This window comes from Bubalus kerabau, chromosome 5 (assembly GCF_029407905.1).
Source record: "Bubalus kerabau isolate K-KA32 ecotype Philippines breed swamp buffalo chromosome 5, PCC_UOA_SB_1v2, whole genome shotgun sequence".
NCBI lineage: Eukaryota > Metazoa > Chordata > Mammalia > Artiodactyla > Bovidae > Bubalus > Bubalus kerabau.
Genome location: NC_073628.1, coordinates 42,393,115 through 42,417,139, shown reverse-complemented (window position 1 = coordinate 42,417,139; position 24,025 = coordinate 42,393,115). Strand labels below are relative to the sequence as shown.

The 24,025-nt window shown below is 38.5% G+C and overlaps 1 protein-coding gene across 15 annotated transcripts in view; it reads left to right on the top strand.

The window, feature by feature from the left end:
* The window catches only part of LOC129652658 (disks large 1 tumor suppressor protein-like), a 690,295-nt gene that overhangs the window by 79,631 nt on the left and 586,639 nt on the right, over positions 1-24,025 (top strand). The window contains exon 3 of one of the 15 annotated variants that reach the window (XR_008714663.1): positions 19,606-19,696. The exons of the other annotated variants lie outside the window; for them this stretch is intronic. The gene's annotated coding sequence lies outside the window, so the exon portion shown is untranslated. Of the gene's footprint in view, positions 1-19,605; positions 19,697-24,025 lie in introns of those variants that run through there. 15 annotated transcript variants of the gene reach the window in all.

Sequence of the window (24,025 nt, the reverse complement as noted above, 5' to 3'; positions counted from 1 at the left end):
CTAACAATATACTTGTACATATCCTTTGGTGGACACATGCACACACATTTGTTATTTATGTGCTTTGAAAAAGGACCTGCTGCTGCTGCTAAGTTGCTTCAGTCGTGTCCAACTCTGTGCGACCCCATAGACGGCAGCCCAACAGGCTCCCTTGTCCCTGGGATTCTCCAGGCAAGAACACTGGAGTGGGTTGCCATTTCCTTCTCCAATGCATGAAAGTGAAAAGTGAAAGTGAAGTCACTCAGTCGTGTCCGACTCCTAGCGACCCCATGGACTGCAGCCTACCAGGCTCCTCTGTCCATGGGATTTTCCAGGCAAGAGTACTAAAGTGGAGTGCCATTGCCTTCTCCGGAAAAAGGACCAGCTGCATAATTCGTAGGGACCAGGGCAGAATGAAAATGTGGAATCTACTGATTAACATTTATTAAAGTTTCAAGATGGCTATAGCAGTGTGTTATGCTAAACAGGGAGCCATTTAGGTTCAAGGTCCTACGCGACTGCATAGGTTACATCCCCATGAAAGTGCTGGGATTTGGGGAATTATTTACTGCTGCAGCATTACTCATGGGGATTTTAGGAGTAGAATTGCTGGTTCATAAGTTATGCATAAATTCAAGTGTTGGATTATATGACAAAATATACCAATTTGCAGTACTCTCAGCAATGTATGGAAATTCCTTTTGTTTCACATCTTTGACAGCATTGCCAGTCTTGAAAATTTGAGACACCCTTGTGTGGTCTGATTATATCTCACTGCATTTTGTTTTGCATGTCCCTAAGATGGCATCACCAACTCGATGGACATGAGTTTGAGTGAACGCCGGGAGTTGGTGATGGACAGGGAGGCCTGGCGTGCTGTGATTCATGGGGTTGCAAAGAGTCGGAGGTGACTGAACTGAACTGTACTGAATGATAAATGAAGTTTAGCATCTTTTCATATGTTTACTGTTCATTTGTATATCTTTGGTGAAGCCCTTATTTGAGAATCTTGGCTCATTTTTTTTTTTTTTTGATTTAACAATGTCAATTAGGAAAACCACAGAATAAACAATAGGTTATATATATATATATATATATATATATATATATATGTATGTATGTATGTATTTCTTGGTTGTCTCCTGTCAGCTTTAATTTGCTCATTTAAAAAGTGATTTACTTTCTAGTGAAAAAAGGCCTAAATTAGAATCAATAAGTATTATTACATTTATATTTTGAACTTTCATTTAAAATTTTTATTTTGGACCTCTTTCTTGTCACCATACATAGGAAAAAATGAATACAAATGGCAGGAATGTGATTATCTTGACTGGGCAACAGGGAAGGCCACTGTGGTTGGAGAATGGAGGAGTGTGGGGGAGGAAATGAGATCAGATAGGTAGTTGAGTGAGATATCATAAGGTCTTACAGACCATTGAAAGGGCACTGTTTTTATTTTAACTGGAAAAAACCTGGAAACTTCTGGAAGATTTTGAACACAAGTCAGATGATTGAAAGAGGTGTACTCATTTAGCTTCTTTAACTCAGTATATCATTTTTTAAGATTACATGTTGGTGCTTATATCAATTTTTATTCCTTTTATTTTATAATAGGGTTTCATTATGTGACTATACCACAAATTGCTTATTCATTTTCCTGTTGATGGAAATTTGGATCATTTTCAGTTTTTTTGCTATTATAAATACACTGTGCACATTATTGTTAATTTTTTGTGGATGTATGCTTTCGTTATCTTGAGTATACTTCAAGGAAGAGAATTGCTCACTTATAAGCAGGGTATCCAGCCACCCTGGTGTACTTGAAACTATCACCCTCATTTTAGCAAAGAAAGCCCGTCTCTGGAAGCCCTTCAGTTCAGTTCAGTTCAGTTCAGTTGCTCAGTCGTGTTTGACTCTTTGCGACCCCATGAACCCCATGGACTCCCTGTCCATCACCAACTCCCGGAGTTTACTGAAACTCATGTCCATTGAGTCGGTGATGCCATCCAACCATCTCATCTGCTGTCATCCCCGTCTCCTCCTGCCTTCAATATTTCTCAGCATCAGGGTCAATTCCAGTGAGTCAGTTCTTTGCATCCGGTGGCCAAAGTATTGGAGTTTCAGCTTCAGCATCAGTCCTTCCAATGAATATTCAGGACTGATCTCCTTTAGGATGGACTGGTTGGATCTCCTTGCAGTCCAAGGGGCTCTCAAGAGTCTTCTCCAACACCACAGTTCAAAAGCATCAATTCTTCAGTGCTCAGCTTTCTTTATAATCCAGCTGTCACATCCATACATGACTACAGGAAAAACCATACCTTTGACTAGATGGACTTTTGTTGGCAAAGTAATGGAAGCCCTTAAGACTTTCTAGTTAGTGGGTAGGTATATCTTTAACTTTACAAGTGGTTTCCAAACAGTTTTACAAGACAGTTGTACTAGTTTACACTCCACTAGAAGCATACGGGGCTTCCCAGATGGCTCAGTGGCAAAGAATCTGACTGCAATTCAGGAGACAGAGGAGATGTGGGTTTGATCCCTAGGTTGGGAAGATCCCCTGGAGGAAGGCATGGCAACCCACCCCAGTATTCTTGCCTAAAAAATCCCATAGAAAGAGGAGCCTGGTGGGTTACAGTCCAAAGGGTCGCAAAAAGTCAGACACAACTGAGCACAAGCATGGCTTGGAACCATACAGTGTGCCAGACATTGTGTGTGGTTATGAAAACTCAGTGGTGAGTCAGATGGACGAGGTCCCCACCCTCATGAAACGTATATGTTCTGGGTGGTAGATAAACAGTGAATAAGTGATTACAAGTAGGTTGTGTGAAAATCTGCTATTAAGCTGATGTATTTACATGAGCTATTATTTTTGTGTTTAAAAATATATTTGCAGAATGGACTTAATCCTTGGGAAGCACATCTGCTTCCTGATATGATATCTAGTTGCAGGAGCACCGCAATTAAAGCAGAAAACTTTTGTACAGTATCAGATGTGTGAGACTAAATTACAGCCAAGAAGTTGTCTGTTTTTGGCCTGGCTCATTCAAAAGGATTTCAGTATAATTGTTCAGGGTTAGGAGGAAGCAGAGTATCTATGGCCACTGATTTCTTGTGCCTGAAAGATCCTTATTTCTAGTGTTAGTTGCTCAGTCATGTCTGACTCTTTGCAACCCCCTGGACTGTAGCCCACCAGGCTCCTCTGTCCATGGGATTCTTCAGGCAAGGATAGTGGAGTGGGGTGCCATTTCCTTCTTCAGGGGATCTTCCCGACCCAGGAATTGAACCCAGGTCTCTTGCATTGCAGGCAGATTCTTTCCCATCTGAACCACCAGGGAAGTCCTCCTTCTCTCTAGACTTCTTGCTAATTTAGAACTTAGAGTCATTACTGTTGTTTCTCCCACTGAAGAGGTTTCAGACACAGTGAACTAGTCTGGGACTCTCCACACAGCTCTGTTATTGTTAGCTTGTATTTTCAGTTTGCTTTTTCCTGCAGTGCCTGCAAGTTTTCTGTTTTTCCAGATGGTCTTCAGCAAATAAATACCTTTTATATTATATCAAGAGCATCACTATTCACCTGTATCATATTGTTTGTATCCTAAATTTAAACCACTTGATCTGACAATACTTTTTTTATGAGTTTTGATCTAAGACCAATTATATGCAGACATTTTTCCCCCCAGGCATTATGACTTAGAAAGATTTTTGAAACAATCTGAAAGTTAAAAACCATCTCTTACCAAAAAGGTCCAACCAAATGAGTTCCTGATTTTCACTCTCAATTTTGAGATTGCTTGAGGCTTATAAAATTCTCATGTCAACAGAGAGTGGAAGATGTTTTGTGTCTTAGAAATATTTCCCAAGTGGTGAGGAGATCTATAAAAGCAAGCCATAAACTTAAAGCCTTGTTCCTATCCTTTAGGGCTAAATTTCTATGTTTCTGTAAAACTTTTATTCAGTTATAGCTTTTATCACATAATGAGCTGAACACCTTTTTGTTGCTTCAATTAGATGGTAATTTCTTAGTAAGCAAAAACAAGGTCTTGAGAAAGTACCTATTATAGTGCCTAGTCCATAATAGAGTCTTTTTTTTTTTTTCATAATAGAGTCTTAATGTATAGTGGTTTCTTGTTTTGCAACTATAACAGTTTTCTATTGCTGCTGTAATAAATTACCGCAAATTTAGCGATTTAACACAACAAAATTAATTTTCTTATAATTCTGGATGTTTGAAAAGTCTGAGATTAGTTTTCCTGGGCTAAAGTCAAGGTGTCCGCAGATGGTGATCTTTCTAGAGGCTCTGAAGTGAGTATCCGTTTCTCTTTTCCTTGGCTTGTGGCCTCTTATTTCATCTTTAAACTGCATCCCCTTGGTTTCTGCTTCCATCATTCTGGTACCATCTCTGACACGCCTTGTAGTCCTCTTATGAGGACTATCGTGATTACACTGGGCCCACTGAATAATCCAGAATAATCTCCTATCTCACTATCTTTAATCACATTTGAAAAGTTTTTTTTATCATATAAAGTAACATTCATATAAACTAACATTCATTTAGTCTACCTCAGCAACTATCAGAGAGCTTTGTATTTTGTAATTACTTAGTATGTGTTTGCCGAATTGTTTGTTATGTAACTTTTAGTATACTTTTGCTTGGGAATAGAGGTTTTATGGTTTTTTTTTTTTTTTTTTTTTTTTGTAAAGAAGTCCCAGACCAATCTTTTCCTGTATTCTTTAAAGATCTTTGTTCTATGGAGCTCTTATCTTCTCTTATCTATTATGAAGAGGTTTTCCTTCTCTTTAGTTTATTTAAATGCAGATATTGATTTATTGAAATGTGGTCCTTTCTCCTCTTAGTTCTGTATTATTTCTTTTTTCTCATTCTTTCAAAACCCTTCACTATCCCTGATATATAAAATAAAAATGAAAAATTTTGTGTCTTTGTGAACAACTTTTCTGTATCAAAATGGTATATGCTTTTTTTTTTTTGATAATTGAAAGCACAGATTAAATATTATCTCCTTCCTGAGACTCAGTTTACTTCAGAGAAAGAAATGAACTAACTAATGAGTATACTTTATACACATTATTTAATTTCCTCACATTTTCTGAATATGATGATCAGAGAGGTCATATCATGCGTTTTGCAGTAAGTTGCAGAGCAGTAATTTAAAACCAGGTGTTTGTGGAAGACTGTGCAGCCTAATGGTGGGGATTGCACTTGAAAACAAATCCAGCCTTAACCATGTCTGCCTGCTGTGGCAGCTTCATCAGCTGAATAGACATAATAATAGTAACTTCATAGAATGTGTCTGTATGTGAAAATTAAGTCAGGGAGTGAGCAAGTATATGGAACTCTCTGTACTTTTTTCTCATCTTTCTCTAAATCTAAAACTGTTTTAAAAATCAAGTGTTATTTCAAAAAGTCAGACAATGACTGTAGAGTACTTTGCATAGTCTTGACATATATTCAGTCTTTGGCTATGGTTTTTGTTACTCTATGACCTCTCTCTTTCTGTTACAGCATGGTTTTCAGTCCAGATTAATGCTTCTCTGAACTCAACATTTAATAGTGTGTATAGTATATAATTTATATTTGACAGGTTCATAGAATGTTAGAGTTGGAAGGAGTTTTAAAGGTCAACAGTCATATGAAGAAACTGAGGCACAGAGAGGACAAATAACTTGTCCAAGGTCATACAAGATTACATATATTTTCTATAGTTTATTAATAAGCTATAAGGTTGTTTACTGATTTATTAACATCATTATTCCTGTTCTTTGAAAATTTCAAGTGAAATATCACTAGCTGTTAATCCTGAAGTAGGTAGCAATGGAATTAAATTGTTAGGCATAAATTATTATTTAAGTTTCAATCCTTTACTCCATAGGTTTTTTTCACTTTATTAGGGCACAGATAAGTTTAAGTCCTTGAATGGATTCCCAGTTTTTGACCAATGATCATGAAATACGTTTGTACTCCTTTACATATTTCCTCAAAAATTCTATCTGATCTTTTTTTTTCTTCAAAAACTTTAATTCCTTAACATGTTTTTTTTCACTTCTAATGTGGGCAATCACTTGAACTAATAAAATTCAAACAAAGAGAAATTCACTCATTTAAGTTTTTTCCTTTTTTATTGATATTTATTTTTTTCCCAAGCCACATGAAACCCAAGCCTAAAAAATGTAGTCTTGAATATGAACCAAAAGAAAAAGAAGAGAAATATCATGGATTTAAAAAAAATTTAGGCCAGATATTTTGCTTGAGGAGTCAAGTTGGAGACATCAAGACTTGATCAAACGAATAGTATTTGACATGAACTTATCAGTTGGAACTTCAAAACTGATTAGTTCTACCCAGTTTTTTATTAGTGGAAATGTCTTCAGTGAACACTTCTATTTCACTAGTATGTCTTTTTGCCTCTTTAAACTCAAAAAGGTATAAACCTGTGCTTCCTAATATCTCTTTTCATGTTTTGATCTCTAGTTAGATCTGCACACCTTACTCCAGGCTCATACCATTCACCTTGCTCACATTACTGGTTGTACTGTGATGCTCTTAAAAGTATCCTTTTCTTTTCTTTTTTTTTTTTTTTAATTACAGAAGCTGTCATTTATTTGACATAGCTGATCTTTAACCTATCAATTTTTCTAACTAGTCTTCATCATTATATAATAGTCTCCCATATCTGATTAGTTATGAAGTCTTACCAATTATTTTTCTGTGTATCTTTCATATTTTTCCTCTGGTTCCCATCCTAATTGTTCCCTCTTTAATTGAGATATTTAACTGTTTTCCTTGGAAGAATTAAAAAATAGCCTTCTAGGTCTTTCCAACTACTAGTTTCTTCTCCCTGACAATGTGTCTTTCATACCCTCACAGAGTGATGTGTTTAGAACACAGATTTTGTTAATGTCCTTCCTGTCCTTATATCATTTATAATAATGATAGGTGCCATTATTGTTTGTATGTGTGTGTGTGTGTGAGTCACTTTGCTATATGTATTATAAACATTGTCTTTAATTCTGATACCAGATCTGTGAGAGAGGTTCTATTATCCCTGTTAACAGATGAAGAAATTTAAGGCTCCTGGTGGTTAAATAATCTTCTCAAGTTTGTACATATGACTGGTGGATATGAAATAGGGCCTAGATATACATACACCTAAACCTTTCTTCTGTCCATGTAGTTTGTTCCCTTTAGGATGCAAACATTAACTCCTTGGCCTAGCGTATGAGGACTTTGATGATTGAACTCCTATCTACCTTGTCAGCCTGTTCTGCTAATTATGCTGTTTTCCTTATTGTGCCATACACTGCAACGTTAAGCTTGTCATTCTTCCATTTTTACTGAGTACCTGCTTAGAGACAGGGCTTATTTAGAGACGGGGATTATTTAGGGTACTAGATGTAAAAAGATGAGTAAGCTTACGGTCTAGTAGAGGAAAGAGATGTGAACCAACAAATCAAATGTAGTACATACAATTTTAAGTGCAGAGGAGGAAGTGAGAGTGGGTGAGTCAGGGGAGACTTCACACAGAAGAATGAGATTTGATCTGAGTCATGAAAGATGACACACAGTCTTCAAGAATCTCCCCAAAGGTTGAGGTGGGGAAGAGGGAGGAAAATGGAAGTAAGAGGGTTCTGAGGGAGGATGGGGTGTCATGAGGCTGGCAGAAGGAGGCTGGCTTAGGCAGCCAGACTCTGCAGCTCAGAATGGGCCTCAGAGCAGGGCGGTGGCTATGGAAGCCTGTGTGGCTGGTTACTGCCATTCTGGTGGTGTGTGCACTCTGTTGAGGAAACTACTTGCATGGCAGTTCCTAGCACCCTTTATTTTTCTTCAAAACGCCATTTATGATTTCTTTAGTTTCATATTATATATTGTTTTGCTTATCATTTGTATTTCCCACTAGAATGGTGACTGTATTTTGCCTGTGTTGTTCATCGTTGTACACCTAGTTCTTGGAGCACTGCCTGACCTATAACAGATATACAAATATATTATTAAATAAATGATAGCTGAATGAATGATTTCCAGTGATGGGAATGGTAATTTTAAAGATCACTTCGAATCTACATATTGTCTATCTGGTAGAGATACAGTGTAGAGTATGTTTTATACATTTAAATTATTCAACTGTGTGGGACAGGTAGTTAAAAGCATGGGCTCTGGAATTTAGTCTTTTTGTTTCTGATACTGGCCTTAGTGCTAAGTCGCTTCAGTTGTGTCTCAGTCTTTGTGTCCCTATGAACTGTAGCCCAGCAGGCTCTTCTGTCCATGGGATTCTCCAGGCAAGAATACTGGAGTGGGTTGCAGTGCCCTCCTCCAGGGGATCTTCCCAACTCAGAGATCTAACCCATGTCTCTTCCATCTCCTGCAGTGGAAGGCAGATTCTATACAACTAGCACCACCTGGGAAGCCTTACCACTTGCGATGTAGTATCCTTCAGCAAGTTGGTTAACCACCTAAGTCTTACTGTAAAATAGAGGATAATTATAGTGTTTATTTCATCGTGTTGCTACAAGGCCTACATGACATAGTACATGTAAAGTGCTTAGCACAGTGTCTGGGATGTAACTGGTGTAACTGTGTATTAGTATTACTTTTAAAATATTTCTATGAGCACTGCTGCTGCTGCTGCTGCTGCTGCTAAGTTGCTTCAGTCGTGTCTGATTCTGTGTGACCCCAGAGATGGCAGCCCACCAGGCTCCCCCACCCCTGGGATTCTCCAGGCAAGAACACTGGAGTGGGTTGCCATTCCCTTCTCCAATGTGTGAAAGTGAAGTCGCCCAGTCGTGTCCGACCCCCAGCTACCCCATGGACTGCAGCCTACCAGGCTCCTCCATCCATGGGACCCTCCAGGCAAGAGTACTGGAGTGGGGTGCCATTGCCTTCTCCTCTATGAGCACTAGGAAACCAATAAAGGGTCATGGGATATGTCCATTGGTAATATTCCATGACGGAAATTACATGGGGGAAGTTTTTGTATTAAAGCATATCAATCTGTTTAGCTATCAATATTTATCTATCTATCTATGTATATATATCAATGCTTTATCTATATCTATATTATATATATATATATATCATATGGGTTTCCCAGGTGGCCCAGTGGTAAAGAATTCACCTACCAGTGCAGGAGATAAAACAGGCATGGGTTTGATTCCCTGAAGCAGGAAGATCCCCTGGAGTAGGAAATGATAACCTGTTCCAGTATTTTTGCCTGGAAAATTCCTGGGACAGAGGAGCCTGGTGGGCTATAGTCCATGGGACTGCAGAGAGTTGAACATGACTGAGCGACTAAGCACACACGCACACATGCACACACACACACACACACAGAGATTGATACAAGTGTTACAAAATAATTAATTGATCCATGGTACAAACAAGGCAGGCAGTTGAGAAACAGTTTTTTCATTCATAACACTTAGTGAATGTTTAAAGAGCTATTTTCTAATTTCAATGTCAATTGAACATAAAGTAATATTAAAAATTCTTTTTAAATTAATGTAAGCTTGTCCAGTGAAGCATTATCTCAATAACATATTTTTGAAATATTCAGTGTAGAGCCCCAAATAGTATCTAATGCTAAATTGCTATGGAAAATGAGCATCATACTGGATTTGCAAACACTTTAGTCTCATTCAGTTTTTAATATTTCACGTGTATTAAATGCAGTTATAGACACCTCACATTCATTCTAGCCCAAATATTAGTTTATTAAAAAATTAACTTTATCATCCTCTTCAATCATTGAAAGACAATGTTTATTTTGAAGACTCCCCCATTGCTTATCAGCTTCCCAGGTGGCTCAGTGGTAAAGAATCCACCTACAGCGCATGAAATGTGGGTTCAATCCCTGGATCGGGAAGATCCCCTAGAGAAGGAAATGGCTTTCCACTCCAGTATTCTAGCCTGAGAAATCCCATGGACAGAGGAACCTGGTAGGCTACAGTCCATGGGGTTTCAAAAGAGTAGGACAGGACTTAGTGACTAAGCAACACCTGTTGCTTATAGAATCTGTCAGAATGCTCTTTTTAAACCACATATGTGTGAAATCCTCCACTAAAAAGCTTTCAATGCTTCTTTTATTTCCCCTGAAATCAAGTGCAAAATTCTTGGCACGGTATTTTGGGCCTCTATGATCTGGTCCTCATCTGCCTCTTCAGCTTGATTTAACCAGTGCTCTTCACTGTCTTGGGCTTCCCTGGAGGTACAGTGGTAAAGAATCCACCTGCCAATTTAAGAGATGCAAGAGATATGGGTTCGATCCCTGGGTCTTGAAGATTCCTTGGAGGAGGAAATGGCAACCCACTCCAGTATTCTTGTCTGGAAAATTGCATGGACAAAGGAGCATGGTGGGCTACAGTCCACAGGGTTACAAAGAGTTGGACGTGACTGAGCATACAGCACACTTTACACTGTTGCCTTGAGTGCTCTGTTACTTTTGACCTTTCCTTGGTGTGAATTGTTTTATGCATTTGGGTGCTCTTTCCCCCCTCTGAATGCCTAGAGCATTTTTACTTGTTTTCCAAGACAACTTGAATTTCATATTTTGAAGCCATCTCTAAATTTCATGGTGGAAAGTGCTTTGGGTATAGATACTTTACATATTCTTCCTATAGCACTTTCACAATGGATAGTTATCATTCCTTATCATTTTTTTTTTATTTTTAAACTTTACATAATTGTATTAGTTTTGCCAAATATCAAAATGAATCCACCACAGGTATACATATGTTCCCCATCCTGAACCCTCCTCCCTCCTCCCTCCCCATTCCATCCCTCTGGGTTGTCCCAGTGCACCAGCCCCAAGCATCCAGTATCGTGCATCGAACCTGGACTGTCAACTCGTTTCATACATGATATTTTACATGTTTCAATGCCATTCTCCCAAATCTTCCCACCCTCTTCCTCTCTCACAGAGTCCATAAGACTGTTCTATACATCAGTGTCTCTTTTGCTGTCTCGTACACAAGGTTATTGTTACCATCTTTCTAAATTCCATATATATGCGTTAGTATACTGTATTGGTGTTTTTCTTTCTGGCTTACTTCACTCTGTATAATAGGCTCCAGTTTCATCCACCTCATTAGAACTGATTCAAATGTATTCTTTTTAATGGCTGAGTAATACTCCATTGTGTATATGTACCACTGCTTTCTTATCCATTCATCTGCTGATGGACATCTAGGTTGCTTCCATGTCCTGGCTATTATAAACAGTGCTGCGATGAACACTGGGGTACACGTGTCTCTTTCCCTTCTGGTTTCCTCAGTGTGTATGCCCAGCAGTGGGATTGCTGGATCATAAGGCAGTTCTATTTCCAGTTTTTTAAGGAATCTCCACACTGTTCTCCATAGTGGCTGTACTAGTTTGCATTCCCACCAACAGTGTAAGAGGGTTCCCTTTTCTCCACACCCTCTCCAGCATTTATTACTTGTAGACTTTTGGATCGCAGCCATTCTGACTGGTGTGAAATGGTACCTCATAGTGGTTTTGATTTGCATTTCTCTGATAATGAGTGATGTTGAGCATCTTTTCATGTGTTTGTTAGCCATCTGTATGTCTTCTTTGGAGAAATGTCTATTTAGTTCTTTGGCCCATTTTTTGATTGGGTCATTTATTTTTCTGGAGTTGAGCTGTAGGAGTTGCTTGTATATTCTCGAGATTAGTTGTTTGTCAGTTGCTTCATTTGCTATTATCTTCTCCCATTCTGAAGGCTGTCTTTTCACCTTGCTAATAGTTTCCTTTGATGTGCAGAAGCTTTTAAGGTTAATTAGGTCCCATTTGTTTATTTTTGCTTTTATTTCCAATATTCTGGGAGGTGGGTCATAGAGGATCCTGCTGTGATGTATGTCAGAGAGTGTTTTGCCTATGTTCTCCTCTAGGAGTTTTATAGTTTCTGGTCTTACGTTGAGATCTTTAATCCATTTTGAGTTTATTTTTGTGTATGGTGTTAGAAAGTGTTCTAGTTTCATTCTTCTACAAGTGGTTGACCAGATTTCTCAGCACCACTTGTTAAAGAGATTGTCTTTAATCCATTGTATATTCTTGCCTCCTTTGTCAAAGATAAGGTGTCCATATGTGCATGGATTTATCTCTGGGCTTTCTATTTTGTTCCATTGATCTATATTTCTGTCTTTGTGCCAGTTCCATACTGTCTTGATAACTGTGGCTTTGTAGTAGAGCCTGAAGTCAGGTAGCTTGATTCCTCCAGTTCCATTCTTCTTTCTGAAGATCGCTTTGGCTATTCGAGGTTTTTTGTATTTCCATACAAATTGTGAAATTATTTGTTCTAGCTCTGTGAAGAATGCTGTTGGTAGCTTGATGGGGATTGCATTGAATCTATAGATTGCTTTGGGTAGTATACTCATTTTCATTATGTTGATTCTTCCAATCCATGAACATGGTATATTTCTCCATCTGTTAGTGTCCTCTTTGATTTCTTTCACCAGTGTTTTATAGTTTTCTATATATAGGTCTTTAGTTTCTTTAGGTAGATATATTCCTAAGTATTTTATTCTTTTCATTGCAATGGTGAATGGAATTGTTTCCTTAATTTCTCTTTCTGTTTTCTCATTATTAGTGTATAGGAATGCAAGTGATTTCTGTGTGTTGATTTTATATCCTGCAACTTTACTCTAGTCATTGATTAGTTCTAGTAATTTTCTGGTGGAGTCTTTAGGGTTTTCTATGTAGAGGATCATGTCATCTGCAAACAGTGAGAGCTTTACTTCTTCTTTTCCAATTTGGATTCCTTTTATTTCTTTTTCTGCTCTGATTGCTGTGGCCAAAACTTCCAAAACTATGTTGAATAGTAATGGTGAAAGTGGGCACCCTTGTCTTGTTCCTGACTTTAGAGGAAATGCTTTCCATTTTTCACCATTGAGGATAATGTTTGCTGTGGGTTTGTCATATATAGCTTTTATTATGTTGAGGTATGTTCCTTCTATTCCTGCTTTCTGGAGAGTTTTGATCATAAATGGATGTTGAATTTTGTCAAAGGCTTTCTCTGCATCTATTGAGATAATCATATGGTTTTTATTTTTCAATTTGTTAATGTGGTGTATTACATTGATTGATTTGCGGATATTGAAGAATCCTTGCATCCCTGGGATAAAGCCCACTTGGGCATGGTGTATGATCTTTTTAATGTGTTGTTGGATTCTGTTTGCTAGAATTTTGTTAAGGATTTTTGCATCTATGTTCATCAGTGATATTGGCCTGTAGTTTTCTTTTTTTGTGGGATCTTTGTCAGGTTTTGGTATTAGGGTGATGGCGGCCTCATAGAATGAGTTTGGAAGTTTACCATCCTCTGCAATTTTCTGGAAGAGTTTGAGCAGGATAGGTGTTAGCTCTTCTCTAAATTTTTGGTAGAATTCAGCTGTGAAGCCGTCTGGACCTGGGCTTTTGTTTGCTGGAAGATATTTGATTACAGTTTCAATTTCCATGCTTGTGATGGGTCTGTTAAGATTTTCTATTTCTTCCTGATCGAGTTTTGGAAAGTTGTACTTTTCTAAGAATTTGTCCATTTCTTCCACGTTGTCCATTTTATTGGCATATAATTGTTGATAGTACTCTCTTATGATCCTTTGTATTTCTGTGTTGTCTGTTGTGATCTCTCCATTTTCATTTCTAATTTTATTGATTTGATTTTTCTCCCTTTTTTCCTTGATGAGTCTGGCTAATGGTTTGTCAATTTTATTTATCCTTTCAAAAAACCAGCTTTTGGTTTTGTTGATTTTTGCTATGGTCTCTTTTGTTTCTTTTGCATTTCTTTCTGCTCTAAGTTTTAAGATTTCTTTCCTTCTACTAACCCTGGGGTTCTTCATTTCTTCCTTTTCTAGTTGCTTTAGGTGTAGAGTTAGGTTATTTATTGGACTTTTTTCTTGTTTCTTGAGGTGTGCCTGTATTGCTATGAACTTTCCCCTTAGGACTGCTTTTACCGTGTCCCACAGGTTTTGGGTTGTTGTGTTTTCATTTTCATTCGTTTCTATGCAAATTTTGATTTCTTTTTTGATTTCTTCTGTGATTTGTTGGTTATTCAGCAGCATGTTGTTCAGCCTCCATATGTTGGAATTTTTAATAGTTTTTCTCTTGTAATTGAGATCTAATCTTACTGCATTGTGGTCAGAAAAGATGCTTGGAATGATTTCTATTTTTTTTGAATTTACCAAGGCTAGCTTTATGGCCCAGGATGTGATCTATCCTGGAGAAGGTTCCATGTGCGCTTGAGAAGAAGGTGAAATTCATTGTTTTGGGATGAAATGTCCTATAGATATCAATTAGGTCTAAGTGGTCTATTGTATCGTTTAAAGTTTGTGTTTCCTTGTTAATTTTCTGTTTAGTTGATCTATCCATAGGTGTGAGTGGGGATATTAAAGTCTCCCACTATTATTGTGTTATTGTTAATTTCTCCTTTCATACTTGTTAGCATTTGTCTTACATACTGCGGTGCTCCCGTGTTGGGTGCATATATATTTATAATTGTTATATCTTCTTCTTGGATTGATCCTTTGATCATTATGTAGTGACCATCTTTGTCTCTTTTCACAGTCTTTGTTTTAAAGTCTATTTTATCTGATATGAGTATTGCTACTCCTGCTTTCTTTTGGTCCCTATTTGCATGGAAAATCTTTTTCTTCACTTTCAGTCTGTATGTGTCCCCTGTTTTGAGGTGGGTCTCTTGTAGACAACATATGTAGGGGTCTTGTTTTTGTATCCATTCAGCCAGTCTTTGTCTTTTGGTTGGGGCATTCAACCCATTTACGTTTAAGGTAATTACTGATAAGTATGATCCTGTTGCCATTTACTTTATTGTTTTTGGTTCGAATTTATGCACCGTTTTTGTGTTTCCTGTCTAGAGAATATCCTTCAGTATTTGTTGGAGAGCTGGTTTGGTGGTGCAGAATTCTCTCAGCTTTTGCTTGTCTGAAAAGCTTTTGATTTCTCCTTCATACTTGAATGAGATCCTTGCTGGGTACAATAATCTGGGCTGTAGGTTATTTTCTTTCATCATTTTAAGTATGTCTTGCCATTCCCTCCTGGCTTGAAGAGTTTCTATTGAAAGATCAGCTGTTATCCTTATGGGTATTCCCTTGTGTGTTATTTGTTGTTTTTCCCTTGCTGCTTTTAATATTAGTTCTTTGTGTTTGATCTTTGTTAATTTGATTAATATGTGTCTTGGGTGTTTTGCCTTGGGTTTATCCTGTTTGGGACTCTCTGGGTTTCTTGGACTTGGGTGATTATTTCCTTCCCCATTTTAGGGAAGTTTTCAACTATTATCTCCTCAAGTATTTTCTCATGGTCTTTCTTTTTGTCTTCTTCTTCTGGGACCCCTATGATTCGAATGTTGTAGTGTTTAATGTTGTCCTGGAGGTCTCTGAGATTGTCCTCATTTCTTTTAATTCGTTTTTCTTTTATCCTCTCTGATTCATTTATTTCTACCATTCTATCTTCTAATTCACTAATCCTATCTTCTGCCTCTGTTATTCTACTATTTGTTGCCTCCAGAGTGTTTTTAATTTCACTTATTGCATTATTCATTATATATTGACTCTTTTTTATTTCTTCTAAGTCGTTGTTAAACCTTTCTTGCATCTTCTCAATCCTTGCCTCCAGGCTATTTATCTGTGATTCCATTTTAATTTCAAGATTTTGGATCAATTTCACTATCATTATTCGGAATTCTTTATCAGGTAGATTCCCTATCTCTTCCTCTTTTGTTTGGTTTGGTGGGCATTTATCCTGTTCCTTTATCTGCTGGCTATTCCTCTGTCTCTTCATCTTGTTTAAATTGCTGAGTTTGGGGTGTCCTTTCTGTATTCTGGCAGTTTGTGGAGTTCTCTTTATTGTGGCGTTTCCTCACTGTGTGTGGGTTTGTACAGGTGGCTTGTCAAGGTTTCCTGGTTAGGGAAGCTTGTGTCGATGTTCTGGTGGATGGAGTTGTATTTCTTCTCTCTGGAGTGTAATGAAATGTCCAGTAATGAGTTATGAGATGTCTATGGTTTTGGGGTGACTTTGGGAAGCCTGTATCTTGAAGCTCAGGGCTGTGTTCCTTTGTTGCTGGAGAATTTGCTTGGTATGTCTTGCTCTGGAACTTGTTGGCCCTTGTGTGGGGCTTGGTTTCTGTGTCGGTATGGAGGCGTTTGATGAGCTCCTGTCAATTAATGTTCCTTGGAGTCAGGAGTTCCCTGGAGTCAGGGTTTGGACTTAAGCCTCCTACTTCCAGTTATCGGTCTTATTTTTACAGTAGTTTCAAACCTTCTCCTTCTATACAGCACCATTGATAAAACATCTACGTTAAAGATGAAAAGTTTCTCTACTGTGAGGGTCACTCAGAGAGGTTCACAGCGTTACATGGAGAAGAGAATTGGGAGGAGGGAGTTAGAGGTGACCCAAATGAGATGAGGTGGAATCAATAGTGGAGAGAGTGGGCTAGCCAGTAGTCACTTCCTTATGTGCACTCCACAACTGGACTGCTCAGAGATGTTCACGGAGTTATACAGAGAAGAGAAGAAGGAGGCAGGAGACAGAGGTGGCCAGAAGGATAAAAGGGGGAAATGAAAAGGAGGGAGACAGATCCAGCCAGTAATCAGTTCCCTAAGTGTTCTCCACCGTCTGGAACACACAGAAATTCACAGAGTTGGGTAGAGTAGAGAGGGGTTAGGGAGGAGATACAGGCGACCTGGTGGAGAAAACGGAGAGTTTAAAGGGAGAGAGAGCAGTCAAGCCAGTAATCTCATTCCCTAGTGAAAAATGGGTCCTGAAGATTGAGTTTTTAAAGGTACAAAATTGGTAACAAATACATAAAAGCAAAAATTAAAAATCTAGAGTAGAGTTTGGAATTTCAAAAATGCGATGTTAATGAAAAGAAGAAGGAAAAGAAAGAGAGAAAAAATGAACAAAGAAAAACAAACAAGGTTGCGAAAATTATAAAGAAACTACAGGTACAAAATTGATAACTAATACCAAAAAGCAAAAATTAAGAATCTAGAGTGAGTTTGGGATTTCAAAAATACAATGTTAAAAAAAAAAAAAGAAGAAAAATAAAGAGAGAAAACAAACAAACCAACAAAAACAATGTCGCAAAAATTATAAAGAAAATACAGGTACAAAATTGATATCAAATACCAAAAAGCATAAATTAAAAATCTTGAGTAGAGTTTGGAATTGCAGATATACGATGTTATATAAAAGAAGAAGAGAAAGAAACAGAGGGGAAAAAAAAGAAAAAAAAAGTCACAGAAATTATAAAAAAAAAAACTATATGTACAAAATTGATAACATATACCAAAAGGCTAAAATTAAAAATCTAGAGTAGAGTTTGGAATTTCAAAAATATGATGTTAAAGAAAAGAAGAAGGAAAAGAAAGAGAGAAAAAACGAACAAAGGAAAACAAACAAGGTTGCGAAAATTATAAAGAAACTACAGGTACAAAATTGATAACTAACACCAAAAAGCAAAAGTTAAAAATCTAGAGTAGAGTTTGGAATTTCAAAAATACAATGTTAAAAAAAAGAAGAAGAAAAATAAAGAGAGAAAACAAACAAACCAACAAAAACAATGTCGCAAAAATTATAAAGAAAATACAGGTACAAAATTGATATCAAATACCAAAAACCATAAATTAAAAATCTTGAGTAGAGTTTGGAATTGCAGATATATGATGTTATACAAAAGAAGAAGAGAAAGAAACGGAAAAAAAAGTCACAGAAATTATGAAAAAAAACTAAAGGTACCAAATTGATAACATATACCAAAAGGCTAAAATTAAAAATCTAGAGTAGAGTTTGGAATTTCAAAAATACAATGTTAAAGAAAAGAAGAAAAAGAGAAAAGAAACAAAAAACAAAACAAAACACGGTCAAAAAATTATAAAATATATATATGAAGTTTGCTGAAGAAGAAAAGAAAATAAGGGTCTTTTTTTTTTTTTTTGCAAAGTAATAGTTATAAAAGTGAAAATTAAAGGACAATAGAGGACTTAAATTTTTTTTTTTTAATTAAAAAAAAGAAAAAAAGAAAGATTGATCGTAAAAATAGTAAAAATATATCTAGGTCTTTCTCTGGTTTTGTTGTGAGTATTGTGGGTTCAGTTCATTTTTGGCTAGTTCCTTGGTCTGACTTATTTCTCAAGATCTATAGGCCCCTTCCTATGCAGTCCGTAGTAACCACAGGGTTTTAATCTATGGCCTGTAGCTTCCAAGGTGTTTCCCTCTGTTATAGCTTCTTCTGTTTGCTGGTCTCTTCAGTGTCTGGTTCCCGCCCTGACACAAAGGGGATGGTTGAGGACACTATTTTTTTTTTTTTTTTTTTTTTTTAATTTAGGCTCACTTGTTCAGCCGCGCTGTGGGGAGGGAGGGAGGGATGCTGCAAACAGATAACACTGGCGTGCGCTCGCAGTGCCTCAGTCACACTGGGTCTGCCCCCGCTCACGGCGCGTGTAGCCTCCCTGCCCACGCTGCTCGGGCTCTAGGTTGTTCCGCCGGGAACAATCAGAGGCCGGCCCTGGGCTGAGCTCCCAGGTCCAAGCCACTCAGGTTCAGGCACTCGGGTAGTCCTCAGAGGCGCAGACTCGGTTGGGCCTGCGTTTTGTGCTCTTCCCAGATCCGAGCAGCTCAGGTGATGTGTTTGGCGGGCGCCAATGCTGCGACTTAATCGCCTCCCCGCCACTCGGTTATCTGGGTGTAAAACCGGCACACCTTCTCAGGCAGATGTTGACCGTCCAGACCCCCAAGAAGTTTTAGTTAGCAAAGAAGCCTGCTTACAGTTTTATAGATAGTGTCTCTCTGGGGCTGCGATTGCCCCCTTACGGCTCTGGCTGCCTGTCACCGGAGGGGGAAGGTCTGCAACCGGCTATCTCTGTTCAGTCCTTTGTTCTGTGCGCGGGCCTGGCGGTGTCTTAGGTTAGGGCTGGCTTTTCGCGTGGTAGATATCCCACAGTCTGGTTTGCTAGCCCAAATTATTTCGCTCAGATAGCGCTCAGGACATTCGGGCTGATTCTTACTCTAAGGGACACAGCCGGCGCCGCGCTTCCCTGCCCAGGCCCCGCTTGCTAATGCCGTGTGCAGGCGTCTGTGCTGCTTCTCCGCTGCGGGAGTTACTGTAGGGCTCACAATCTGCGATTTTTAATTATTTATTATTTTTCTCCCTTTTATGTTGCCCTCTGTGCTTCCAAAGCTCGGCACAGATTCGGCAGTGAGAAGGTTTCCTGGTGTTTGGAAACTTCTCTCTTTTTAAGACTCCCTTCCTGGGACGGAACTCCGTCCCTCCCTCTTTTGTCTCTTTTTTTGTCTTTTATATTTTTTCCTACCTCCTTTTGAAGAGTTGGGTTGCTTTTCTGGGTGCCTGATGTCCTCTGCCGGCATTCAGAAGTTGTTTTGTGGAATTTACTCAATGTTTAAATGCTCTTTTGATGAATTTGTGGGGGAGAAAGTGTTCTCCCCATCCTACTCCTCCGCCATCTTGGCTCCTCCCCCTCCTTATCATTTTTAAACTATGCATTATTTATTTTAAATAGAGTTGATGAATACATGTTTAAAGTTTGGGTGGTGTCTCTTTCTGTGGTTTAGCTTTATTTTCACATGCCCTTTATTGCAATGTACCTGAGTTTTAGGTCAGAGTCACTCTTCTTACTGGTCACAGTTGCCATACGCTGCTAGTTTCCTAGACTTCCTACTACCAGAGAAGTTGGAGAGCCTTTGAGGAGAAGAAACCCGTGAGTCACATTTTCTATACTAAGGAAACTCATGGAAAATATACTTTTGTTGTACATCTGTCATCCTTTTGAATCCTTTGGATGGAAGGTTTCTGAAGGTGTTGCGAAGACTCAGAAACAATCCATAGAGTTATCTATATTTGTGACAAGGTGGACTCTCGAGGCAATATTGAGAATAATTTGGTGGGCCTGACTATGTTCAGATTACTGAATTACAGTACAAAGTATAATTTGATTGTTGAAATATAGAAGACAACATGTGAAGTCATGTTTGCAATTCACTTACCGATCTTGATCTGGTCCATCCAGTAAGAAAATTATTCTGAATAAACCTAGATTAGCCTAACTTGAAAACAATATCTTGTTTATACAAAGGGATAAGTTCACAGAATATGAATTCTCTAACTAAAGCAGATCCTGTAGGGCAGAGGACCTAGACATTTTATGGTGGTGAGAACCTAGATATTTTATGGTGGAGAGAAGCTGGGTAGGTGTAATTAGTATGTGGTCAAGAAGTTGGGCTCTGGAGTCAGGCCTGAGTAAACACTTGTTCCACCACTTGCCAGCTATGTAAATTTTGACAGTCCTAAACCATCACCTCAGTTTTGTAAACTTCTTAACCTCTAAGCTTTTGTTTCCTCATTTATAAAATGTGGATAATAACACTGTTTATCTTAATGCGTAATTTATATACCCTGCACGTAGGAAGTACTCAAACTGATAGGAATTATCATTATTATTAACAAACTGTAGAGCAGTTGTTCATATGTTAACTCCTCAGTGAAGTGGAAAGAACCAACTGGGACTTGGCATGTGGGACCTGTCAACTATTTTGTTAGTGAAATAAATATAAGAAGAGGATCTGAAGAAAAGAAGGAACACGGAACATTTTAGTTGGCTGCTCCTGCTTTATGATGGTGTTATTTTTGTTTCTGTGTGATTGGGACACAATTATTTTGTTAGGCTGTCACTCAACTAGTAGAAGTTTATGAGGTTTTGTGAATATTCTGTCCACAAATGGTAATAAGAATTTAGGTTTGGGAGATATGGTTTGTGGTGAGTGGAAACTGTGGCTGACTTTATTTTTCTGGGCTCCAAAATCACTGCAGATGGTGATTGCAGCCATGAAATTAAAAGATGCTTACCCCTTGGAAGGAAAGTTATGACCAACCTAGATAGCATATTAAAAAGCAGAGACATTACTTTGCCAACAAGGGTCCTTCTGGTCAAGGCTATGGTTTTTCCTGTGGTCATGTATGGATGTGAGATTTGGACTGTGAAGAAGGCTGAGTGCCGAAGAATTGATGCTTTTGAAGTGTGGTGTTGGAGAAGACTCTTGAGAGTCCCTTGGACTGCAAGGAGATCCAACCAGTCCATGCTAAAGGAGATCAGTCCTGGGTGTTCATTGGAAGGACTGGTGTTCATTGAAGCTGAAACTCCAATATTTTGGCCACCTGATGTGAAGAGCTGACTCATTTGAAAAGACCCTGATGCTGGGAAAGACTGAGGGCAGGAAGAGAAGGGGATGACAGAGGATGAGATGGTTGGATGGCATCACCGACTCGATGGACATGAGTTTGAGTGAACTCCGGGAGTTGGTGATGGACAGGGAGGCCTGGTATGCTGAGGTTCATGGGGTCACAAAGAGTTGGATACGACTGAGCGACTGAACTGAACTGAAAGCTCTATGATAAATCATTATCACAGTCTAGATATAGTTCAAGTCTTATAGAAAGTGACAAGAAAGAAAAAAAAATCAACTCTTCTTAATTGCAGAGTAAGGTTATGTAATTTGTTTTAAAATAACATTAAAAATTTCTGTAATTTGTAGGGTGAAATCCCAATAATTGTACTGATTGAATTCTATTTTCCATTTATGTATTCTAATCAAACACATTGATTCTCACTAGTAAATCTTAATATAATTTGGCCTTTTGTGAACATTAGGGGAAAAATATCAATGGAGGGCTTAATCAAGGAAGAAAGCTTAAATATGTTATTCTTCTGTTCTATCTTGGGGAAGAAAGTTAATCTACTTACTCACTGACTTTCTATCCCTATTCAAACATACAGTGTTCTCCTTTTATGTCTCTTGAATGTTATAGATTTATTTTATACTGTATATCTTTCTGTATTATTTTGAATTTAAAATAGAGCTTAACTGGACAAAATTTAGCATTAGAGTATAAGTATATAAAGACCCAGAGTGTTCGCTTATTTATATTTATATTAGTATAGTGACTGATGAATATATGTTTACTGATGAGTGAAATTTTGGGCAAGTGTGCATATATATATGTGGAGAATGGATAGGAAATGAATGAAGAAAAATGTGCTCTTAATTAGTGGATGTAGAAGATAAATTAGTACTTTTAGTAATTATCATTATTGTTGTTCTTTTTTTTAAATTTTATTTTATTTAACTTTACAATATTTTATTGGTTTTGCCATATATAAAAATGAATCTGCCACAGGTATACATGTGTTCCCCATCCTCAACCCTCCTCCCTCCTCCCTCCCCATACCATCCCTCTGGGTCGTCCCAGTGCACCAGCCCCAAGCATTCCAGTATCGTGCAATGAACCTGGACTGGCGACTCATTTCATATATGATATTATACATATTTCAATGCCATTCTCCCAAATCATCCCACCCTCTCCCTCTCCCACGGAGTCCAAAAGACTGTTCTGTACATCAGTGTCTCTTTTGCTGTCTTAAAAGTCCTCTTTAAGAGTACATTCAGTTCAGTTCAATCGCTCAGTCGTGTACGACTCTTTGTGACCCCATGAACCGCAGCATGCCAGGCCTCTCTATCCATCACCAACTCCCGGAGTTTACCCAAACTCATGTCCATCGAGTCGGTGATGCCATCCAGCCATCTCATCCTCTGTCGTCCCCTTCTCCTCCTGCCCCCAATCCCTCCCAGCATCAGAGTCTTTTCCAATGAATCAACTCTTCACATCAGGTGGCCAAAGTATTGGAGTTTCAGCTTCAACATCAGTCCTTCCAATGAACACCCAGGACTGGTCTCCTTTAGGATGGACTGGTTGGATCTCCTTGCAGTCCAAGGGACTCTCAAGAGTCTTCTCCAACACCACAGTTCAAAAGCATCAATTCTTCAGCACTCAGCTTTCTTCACAGTCCAACTCTCACATCCATACATGACCACTGGAAAAACCATAGCCTTGACTAGATGGACCCTTGTTGGCAAAGTAATGTCTCTGTTTTTGAATATGCTATCTAGGTTGGTCATAACTTTCCTTCCAAGGAGTAAGCGTCTTTTAATTTCAAGGCTGCAATCACCATCTGCAGTGATTTTGGAGCCCCCAAAAATAAAGTCTGATACTGTTTCCACTGTTTCCCCATCTATTTGCCATGAAGTGATGGGACCAGATGCCATGATCTTAGTTTTCTGAATGTTGAGCTTTAAGCCAACATTTTCAGTCTCCTCTTTCACTTTCATCAAGAAGTTTTTTAGTTCCTCTTCACTTTCTGCCATAAGGGTGGTGTCATCTGCATATCTGAGGTTATTGATATTTCTCCTGGCAATCTTGATTCCAGCTTGTGCTTGTTCCAGCCCATAGTTAACATCTAAGCATGATGGTTCATTGAAATGTTATCATGAGCAATGGTAAAATAGAGTTAGATGGATGTAGACACTGAAATCGGAGAAGGCCATGGCACCCCACTCCAGTACTCTTGCCTGGAAAATCCCATGGATGGAGGAGCCTGGTAGGCTGCAGTCCATGGGGTTGCTAAGAGTCGGACACGACTGAACGACTTCACTTTCACTTTTCACTTTCATGCATTGGAGAAGGAAATGGCAACCCACTCCAGTATTCTTGCCTGGAGAATCCCAGGAACCGGGGAGCCCGTTGGGCTGCCGTCTATGGGGTTGCACAGAGTCGGACACGACTGAAGTGACTTAGCAGTGGCAGCAGCAGCAGACACTTAAATAGAATTGACATCCTTGGCTTAATGTCTGTTTTATCTTATCTGTGGATGACAGATATTGGCTGTTCTTCTTTCTGTGAAATTTCATTTTATATAAGAAACAGAAATATGTTTCCATGTACTATCCCAGTACTTTCATTTCAGATGAGTTGATTTGATAATCATGTTTATATCTGAGGAAAAAAGCATATGTAAAACAATGTACTGGCTCTTTCCATCTCTTGCTGCAATTATAGGGATAATTTTTAGCATTTTCTACACTGTAGACAGAAGTATTTTTTTTGTCTGTGCTGTGTGGCATATGGAACTTAGTTCCCTGACCAGGGGTTGAACCCATGCCCCCTGCATTGGGAGGATGGAGTCT